Source organism: Notechis scutatus, chromosome 6, assembly GCF_049901735.1.
Source record: "Notechis scutatus isolate UNSWTSFEM ecotype Mainland chromosome 6, rNotScu1.2, whole genome shotgun sequence".
Lineage (NCBI taxonomy): Eukaryota > Metazoa > Chordata > Lepidosauria > Squamata > Elapidae > Notechis > Notechis scutatus.
The window spans coordinates 44,996,907-45,005,207 of NC_142014.1; the positions used below are offsets into that span (position 1 = coordinate 44,996,907).

The 8,301-nt window shown below is 39.3% G+C and overlaps 1 long non-coding RNA gene across 1 annotated transcript; it reads left to right on the plus strand.

Annotated features, from left to right (window-relative positions):
• The first annotated feature begins 254 nt into the window (after positions 1-254).
• Positions 255-7,720, plus strand: LOC148130195 (uncharacterized). The gene is made up of 3 exons (XR_015750220.1): positions 255-318; positions 899-1,072; positions 6,600-7,720. It is a non-coding gene; the product is annotated as an uncharacterized LOC148130195 (long non-coding RNA).
• The last annotated feature ends 581 nt before the right edge of the window (positions 7,721-8,301 follow it).

Sequence of the window (8,301 nt, forward strand, 5' to 3'; positions counted from 1 at the left end):
ATGCAGCAATTTGGGGATGAATCTTGGGAAATGGATCATAGTCAAGCTTTTTTGTATCTGTTTTCTTGAAATGAATATGAAGTGAGCAGTGAACTTGAAAAAGTGAGGATTGTTTTTTCTACATTTGATGCAGGAGAAGGAAGTTCAAGGGTGGGCTTCTACCGGTTTGGACCAGTTCTATAGAACTGGTTGTTATGAGCCTATGCAGTTTGGAGAACTGGTCCTGCCCCTCCCTGCCTGCCCATTCACCATGCCCAGTCATTCCTCATCTTGCCCGCCATTGCTGCCTGCCTTTCACCGCAGCACTGATCTCCCTGGGTGAGTGAGCCTACAAGCAAGCCCCGATTGAGTTGATTCCTGGGCTGGCCTAGGTCGCTGTGGTGTCTCGCCCCCTCCCTGGGCTTACCTGGCTTGCTTCACCCCGACCTAGCTATCTAGCTGCCCCCCCCCACCGCATGGATATGTCCGTGCTGGCTAGGGGAGGGGGAAACATTCTCCTCCTCCCCCTGGCCAGGAAGAAGCCACGGGGCTGTGTCCATGCTTGCTGGGGGAAGAGGAGAATGTTCCTTTCTCCCCAGCCAGCATGGATGGCTTCTTCCTGGCCAGGGGGAGGAGGAGGACTTTCCCTTCTCCCCTGGCCAGGAAGAAGCCACCGCAGGGCCATGGTGGGGCACTGGCTGGGGAGAAGGGAATGTTCTTCTCCCCCGATGCTGCTGTGGCTGGATCCAGTTGGGGAATGACCCCCCCCAGGGGAACACCCCACCATTGTCTCCCTGGTGTGTTCTGCTGCCACCGAAGCTACCCAAGGAAATCCCCCCACCGGCACAGTTCCAGGACGCACTGCCACTGCCACCACTTGCCTTCCTGTTTGCTCACCTTTTGCCTTTTGCTGCCGCAGCTGCTCTACTGAAGCTGCCCAAGAAAACTCCCCACTTCCGGGAAGTTCCGGGACGCGCCACCACCACTTGCCTTCTTGGCAAGAGCCTTCCCATTGGTGAGAGAGGCTCTGCAGCCCTCTCGCTGATGAAAACAACTGGAGCATGCCATCGCCACCCTGCCACACACATCCCAGGTATGGAGAGCCCCAGATCAGGACTTGGCACACAGGGCATTGCTGGAGCTGAGGGGGCTGGCCTTCCCCTCTGCCACCAGCTGTGGGAGGAGGAAGGTTGGACAAGGTAAAGCCAAACTGCTGCCCAGGCAAGAGCTGCCAGCGAGGATGGGCAAGGCTGCAGGGCAAAACTGGCTGGAAGTTGTTTGTAAATCTTCCCAAAAGAGGGAGGGGAGGAAGTTACACAGCTGACCAGGATGATTTTATAATAAGAGAAGACCTAGGTATGTTTTTATTAGACAGCCTTTCCTAACAAGACTGATTTTTGCTTGTATCACTGTTGGTCTCAATGAGCAACTCATCTGCCTTTTGGTGCTATGCAGTTAATCATGCATTGCTGAAATAGTTTGTTAAGTCCCCATCTTTTCTGAGAGGAAGATAATTATGTTTATGAATTGCTAATATCACCCTCCTGTGTAATCCTTTGGAGCACTTTCCATTTTGACAATTTAGGAAAGAAGTATTGTCTTTTGGGTTTACCTGAATTAAATGCAGGTGTAGGCATCAGTGGAGGGTTAATTTGAAAAGAGCAGTAAAAGAGAAGCACATTTCTGTACATAACAAAAAGGAAGGGAAAACATTGAGAAGTGTTGACGAGCTGAGGGGTGTGAGTGTGAGTCAAGGAATTCCATACCAGAAAGATTGTTTTGTATTTCAGTTAAATTAGAAATGGTTCTTTGTAAACGATCTGTGAAAGTTTTGGAATATTGCAATAAGGCCAAAGAAAAAAAATATGTAAAGCAGAAAGATTTAATTAAAGGAGAAGAGAAAGAATGGTGTTTTCAATTGTAGGATTGGAAATATTTGCTTGACTGTATGCTTTAATGTACAAAAAGAATAATTTTTATCAGTATAAGCAGTGATGTATTCTTCAAGCTTTTATGCATTTTGCAAAAATCATTGTAGTAAACTGAATACCACTGTAGAACAATTTAAATATTTAATGGAGAGTAAAGTAAGATTTTACACAGGCAAGAAAAAATGTATAGAATAGGTGGTGCCTGGCTCAACTGGAAGTAACTGTGAGATGGAAACTTATCAAACATATCCAACCTCGAAATAAGAAGAAATTTTCTGACAGTGAGAACAATTAATCAGAGAAATGGGATACCTTCAGAAATTGTGGGTCTGGACATCACTGGAAGTTTTTAAGAAGAAATTTGTCCATAATTGTATAGGGTCTCATGCTTCAGCAGGGGTTGAACTAGAAAACCACCAAGGTCTCTTCCAACTCTGTTATTCTTTATAAAACTCTCCACTCAGTCTTTCCAAGAGAATGGTGATAAACAATATTTGGAAATGTCCATCAGGTCTTCTGATAGCAAAATCTGATTTTATTGGCTAATATCAAGGGGAAGATGACTTTGAAAAAGCTTCTTCTCTCACCACAACATGAAAGAGAAAGTGAGGACTGGCTGGGAGGGGGGAGTGAGGAAAAGCCAGGCGAGGCACCCCTCCATGTGAGTAACATTGAGTTGGCCACACCCACCCAGTCACATGACCACCAAGCCACACCCACAAATTAGGCCATGCCCACAGAACCAGTTGTTAAGAAATTTGAATCCCAGCTCCTCTGAGAATCTTTCTTCTTGTTTTTCAATCGCCATTTCCATTTTTTCTAGCACAGAGCAAACTGATTCGCCTCTTTCCTGTAGTAATTCTCTCATATTTTTAAGTTCCATTTTTAAATCCCAGAGAGATATCATCATTCTTATATTTTATGATCCTTAAAGTCCACAAAAAGAAACCACTTTTACTTTCCTTCTTTCTTCTTTCAATTTTTTAAAGTTCTCAGCTATTCCAGTCCAGGGTCTAAACCAAAAACATCAATCAGGAGAAGACTCAAGGAGAAGACATTTTGAATGGACAATTAACACAAAGAACGTTACAAAGAAGTGGGGAAAGAAGGAAGGTTAAAAAGTTGAATTTCAGGAAAGCAATTAAAAGGGGGAATAATTGTGAAGTTAGGAGACGCAGGAAGATTCAGCAGAAAAGGGGAAGGGAAGATATTAAGGAGATAAATTGGAATGAGAAAAGTTATGGGGAAAAGAGAGGGAGGAGAAGCAGTAAGAAACACGCATGTGAAGGGGAGAAACACAGAACTGGTAAAATGTTGAAAGGAAATTGTTTCTTTACAATTAAAAGAAGGAATACTTGTGAAGTCAGGAAATGCAGAAAGAATGAGAAAAGACATGGGCAAGAGAGGGGGAGGAGAAGCAGTGGGAAACACGTGTGTGAAAGAGAGAAACACAGAACTAGTAAAATGTTGAAAAGAAATTGCATTTTCAGAGATAATGGTTGATGAATTAAGGGGGGGATTCTGCAGGGTGACAAGGGGTAATAAGAATATTTCTGCAATTAAAAATATTTAGAAAATAGGGTAATATAGATACTGATAACTCTTATTAAAGGGGGGGAAATATGCTGTGGAATCCAATTGAGAAGATGTAATGACTAATGGTTTATTGGGAATTAAGATGAGGGAATAAAGGTATATTCTAATCATTAAGGTGGAACACTTAAAATAGTAAAAGGGGAAACTTATACTTGTTCTTTTTTCTTTTTGTGTGGGTGTGTTAAGATCTGTATTAATTTAGAATTTATAAAAAAAAAAGTGTAATGGAAAGGGAATGTGACAGACTAAAGAACCAGCTAAATTAATAAGCTTAATAAGTTTAATATAGATTATTAAAAGCAAGGAGAGACATTGAACTTCATTATTACCATTATTAGGCAAATATATATTGTTTATTTTTATTTTTAAAATAAATATTAAGGATTATACTTGAAATAATTGAAATGAAATTTAAAAATGTTTAGATTGGGATTAATGAAAGAATTTAGAATTAAACCTTATTATTATTTATTAGGCAAATATATATTGTTTATCTTTACGTTTAAAAATAAATATTAAAGGATTATATTTGAAATAATTGAAATGAAACAAAATTGATTGAAATTAATGAAAGAGGCTAGAATTAATGTGTTTGTTTCTCTCCTTACTGAAAATTTGGAATGGAAAAGGTAATAATAGAATTAAGTATGCATATATCAATGTATAATTTCTGTCATATTTGTATGTAAAGATGATGACCCGGAAATATGTTGTCCACTAAAAAGAGATTTTTGTTTTTAATGTGAAAACTGAATAAAGTCTGTTTAAAAAAAAAAAAAGAAATTTGAATCCCACCCCTGAGGAAGTTGATGTGGAAAGCTAACAATGAATTGTGTAAAGTTCTGTCTTCAATTAACTAATGCAAATCATAGCTAGAGAGGCTCATTCACTACTACTGTAATCATTTGTCACAACAAAAATATTTTTTTTTCCTGTGCAAAGCTTTTTCCTAAAGCTTTGAATCAAAACAATGTTGATATGTGGTAGGTACATATGTGTATATATGTGTAATATATAAAACAAATACAAAATAAATTTATCTGGTGAGTTAGGTGTCATCAAGTTGAACAACGTCCTGCTTTATGCATGGAAAATTCTCTTCCATCTTGAATTGCCCTTGTGGCAACTCTTCTAAGGCCATTCTAGTGAAATGTTTACAAATGACAAAGTTGTATTTTCTGCATATTTATATTTGTCACTGTTTCAGTGTATACTTTTGATTCTAGTTGTCATCTTTTCCTATGCAGGTATTCATATATCTTCATAGCAGAAAGTATAAAATGTGTGTTGATATGCTAACCATTATGTAAATGGTTATGTTTGATAAATTACATAATATACCGATCATGAGAAACAGCAAAACAGTTGTGCTTCAGGATTGGAAAAACATACAACATCAGATTTTCAATCTTGTATGTTCACTTTCTGGTTCTCTCTCAATATGATTCAGCAATATGCTGAAAGAACAGAACAAAACAAAACTGATTGGTATTATTCTGCACGGCCATGCTTATCTCATGCATTTAAAAATTAGTTTAAATAAATTAATATGTATCATATGTAACTTAATATTTTTTCTTTATCCCCCCCCTTTTTATTTTTTATACAAAAGCAGTAAAATAAAATAAAACTACACTTTCTCTAACAAAAAAGTAACTATTTGCTCTCATAACGATAAATCCCAGAGTCTCTGAAAATATGCAAATTTACTCCTATGAAAGTTGCTGAAAATTACTCCTTTCAAAATGAACAATTTAATACGTATTTGTAACAATAATAGGCATAAATAGAATTGTTGGCATTTCCAAAACAATCATGATGTATTTTCATAGATGAATACAGATAGTCTGTAGAGATTCTCAGTCATCCAGGTCATTTTTCAGGATTCAAAGGAAAAAACCAAGAAAGTCCAGTTGCTTCCTGAAAAAGCATGATCTGGATGATTGAGAATATCTTGCAGACTTTTAACTGTACAATTTCAGATGAACGCCCTTTGAATGCGTGTGGGAGTAGGAATGGATTTCCAGAGAAAAAAATGTAGACTACAGGAGCCAGGAGCGCTACTCAGGTGACCCTGAGGACACAGATAAACCTCCAGGTGTTTCAATGAGCCACTAAAAGGATGCAAATTTGTCTGCAAGGAATATAAATCCTTCCATTCCCTACTATCCTGTCAGAACTGAAGAAGCTTCTTGGATGACAAGAAAAATGTCTTCAAAAGAAAAACAAGAAAGTCCAGTTGCCTTCTGAAAAAGCACTTTTGGGACATGAATATAGATAATTATCATTTAGCAATCAAAATTGGGACTGGAAACACATTAAGCTAAGCTGCTGCTAAGTGAAACTGAGACTGTGCTTATGATCTTACTTCAGCTTTCCTTTGCTGTACAGACTTGTGAAGAAAGTTATTTTTCATTACCATTGTAACTGCAACCTCTAAATGAGGCAATCGCTAAACAAGGCAGTCACTAAGCAAGGAATACTTGTAATCTCTATGACCAAAAAAAAAAAAAAAAAGGTTAAATTTGCTAGGCCATCCTTGGAAATATTGGCAAAAGCATTTGTAGTCTGCAGAAACAATTGTCCTTGAAAATTTTCTTGGTATGGAATTTTTTTCTATTTTAGCTATTTGCCTGACCAATATCCATTTCAACACCTTTATGTGGGAATAGATAGCATGTATTTAATTTGTACTAAGGACTTCAAATGAATGGCATTCCAGTTATCTTACTTTAATATAATATCTTATGAATTGATTATCAAAATCCTAGAGTCACAGCATTTAAATACAAGATTTGAAAAAGCATTTAATTAAATGTCCTTGTTGTCCCCTCTAGAGACAACATTCTCTTGGTTGCATTGTGCTAGTGCATTTTTCTTGTAATTCTGCTTTAATCTGACTTTTCTCCATGAAACTCAGGACTTTATCTAATGTGTCTTGGGAGTTTGTCAGGGAAGGGGTCCCATTTTCACTCTCATTTTATTCCCATGACGAGGCAAGTTAGATTAAGACTGTATGACTGTCCAATATCATAATGAACTTTATCATTAAAATGGAATTTAATTGATTTTTTTTTTTTTTGATCTTGACAGGTGTCTATGGAGATTCTCAGTCATCCAGGATATAGCTGCCCCAAAAGTCCTTTTTCAGGAGGCAACCGACGTTGTTTCTTTGAAGATGTTTCCATCCAAGAAGCTTCTTCAGCTCTGATTGGATGGTGTGGAATGTCATCTTGACAGGGCCTGAATCTATTGTAAGAAGCTACCCTTCCATTTGTGACATTTATACTATTCAGAATTGGTGCCACACTATGTGTGCTTCTGTAATGTTTTTGAATGTTTGAAGCTAAGTTTATTATAGCACAACTGTAATGCAAAAGAAGCCCAAGTGCAAGAACACTTCTGCAACCTGTCTACCGGACCTTTGCCATGGGGGAGGGGGTAGGGAGGCAGGAGGAACTCTGATGTTAAATGAGTTGAAACTAAACCCTGGCAAGACCAAGTGGCTCTGGGTTTGGGGTATGTTGGCTCAGGGAGAATTGCCACCTCTGGTCTTGGATGGGGCGGCACTATCTCAAATAGACCCTGTGCATAATCTGGGGGTTCTCCTGGACTCAGAGGACTTTAGTGGCTGGGAGGGCCTTTGTGCAACTGTGGGTTGTGCTCCAGTTATGCCCTTTCCTGGACCAACAGTCCCTACTTATATGCCCTAATCACTTCCTGTCTTGACTATTGCAACACATTCTACATGGGTCTGCCCTTGAAGACCATCTGGAAGCTCTAGTTAGTGCAAAATGCAGTGGCCTGTATGGTTTTGTCCAGACCCCAGTGTATCACCTCTCCTGCAGGAGCTGCATTGGTTGCCAATTTGCTTCTGGGTGCAATTCAAGGTGCCGGTTGGCACCTTTAAAGCCCTTCATTACTTGGGACCAGGTTATCTGAGGGACCATCTCTTGCCGGTCACATATACCCAATCCATCAGAACAGGGAGGCAGGGAATGTTGCAGGTGCCATCCACTAGGGGAGATACACCTAGTGGGACTCAGAAGAAGAGCCTTCTTCGTGATGGCCTACTTTCTCTGGAACATCATTCCCCCAGAGATTAGAATGGCTCCCACTCTAGCACTCTTCCAGAAGGTGCTGGTTCTCATAGCAGGCCAGGGGAACCCAGAGCAGGATGGAGCCCATTAAATGGCTCATTTGAGGTGCTGTCACCAAGGTGGGAGTGATCTTAGTATATTAATTTGTGACTTCTTTTATTAGTTTCATTGTTTTTATATGGGGTTTTATATTCTGTAAGTCACATTGAGTCGCTATGTGTGAATAGGTGGCAATATAAATTCCCTAAATAAATAAATAAAATAAATATCTCCACTTCACATCTCTTTTCTTTGCTGACATCAAGAGATTATGGAAATTGCCATATTTTCAACTATCATTTTGATGGAACAAAGATGGTTCTTGTGCTTCCTTGGGCCTTTTGTTTTCCTGATCTATGAAAACAAACCAATAAGGTATGGATGAGTCAAGGAGAGGGCAGGGTACCTGTTATTTGCCAGTGGAACCTCTGGGCAACAAACAAAAGTTCTTACCTCTGGTCGCAAATGGGTACTCTGGTGGTGACCAAAGAGCAGCAATTTGCTCTTCTGCACTGAATCTTTTTTTTATGCACATGCGCTTCCGGTGATGAGCAAATTGGATGACGACCGAATTCTCAGAACTGATTACGGTCAACACCAGAGGTTACACTGTATTACTCTTCTGAATTTGACAGCTGGTAAAAATGCTACTCATA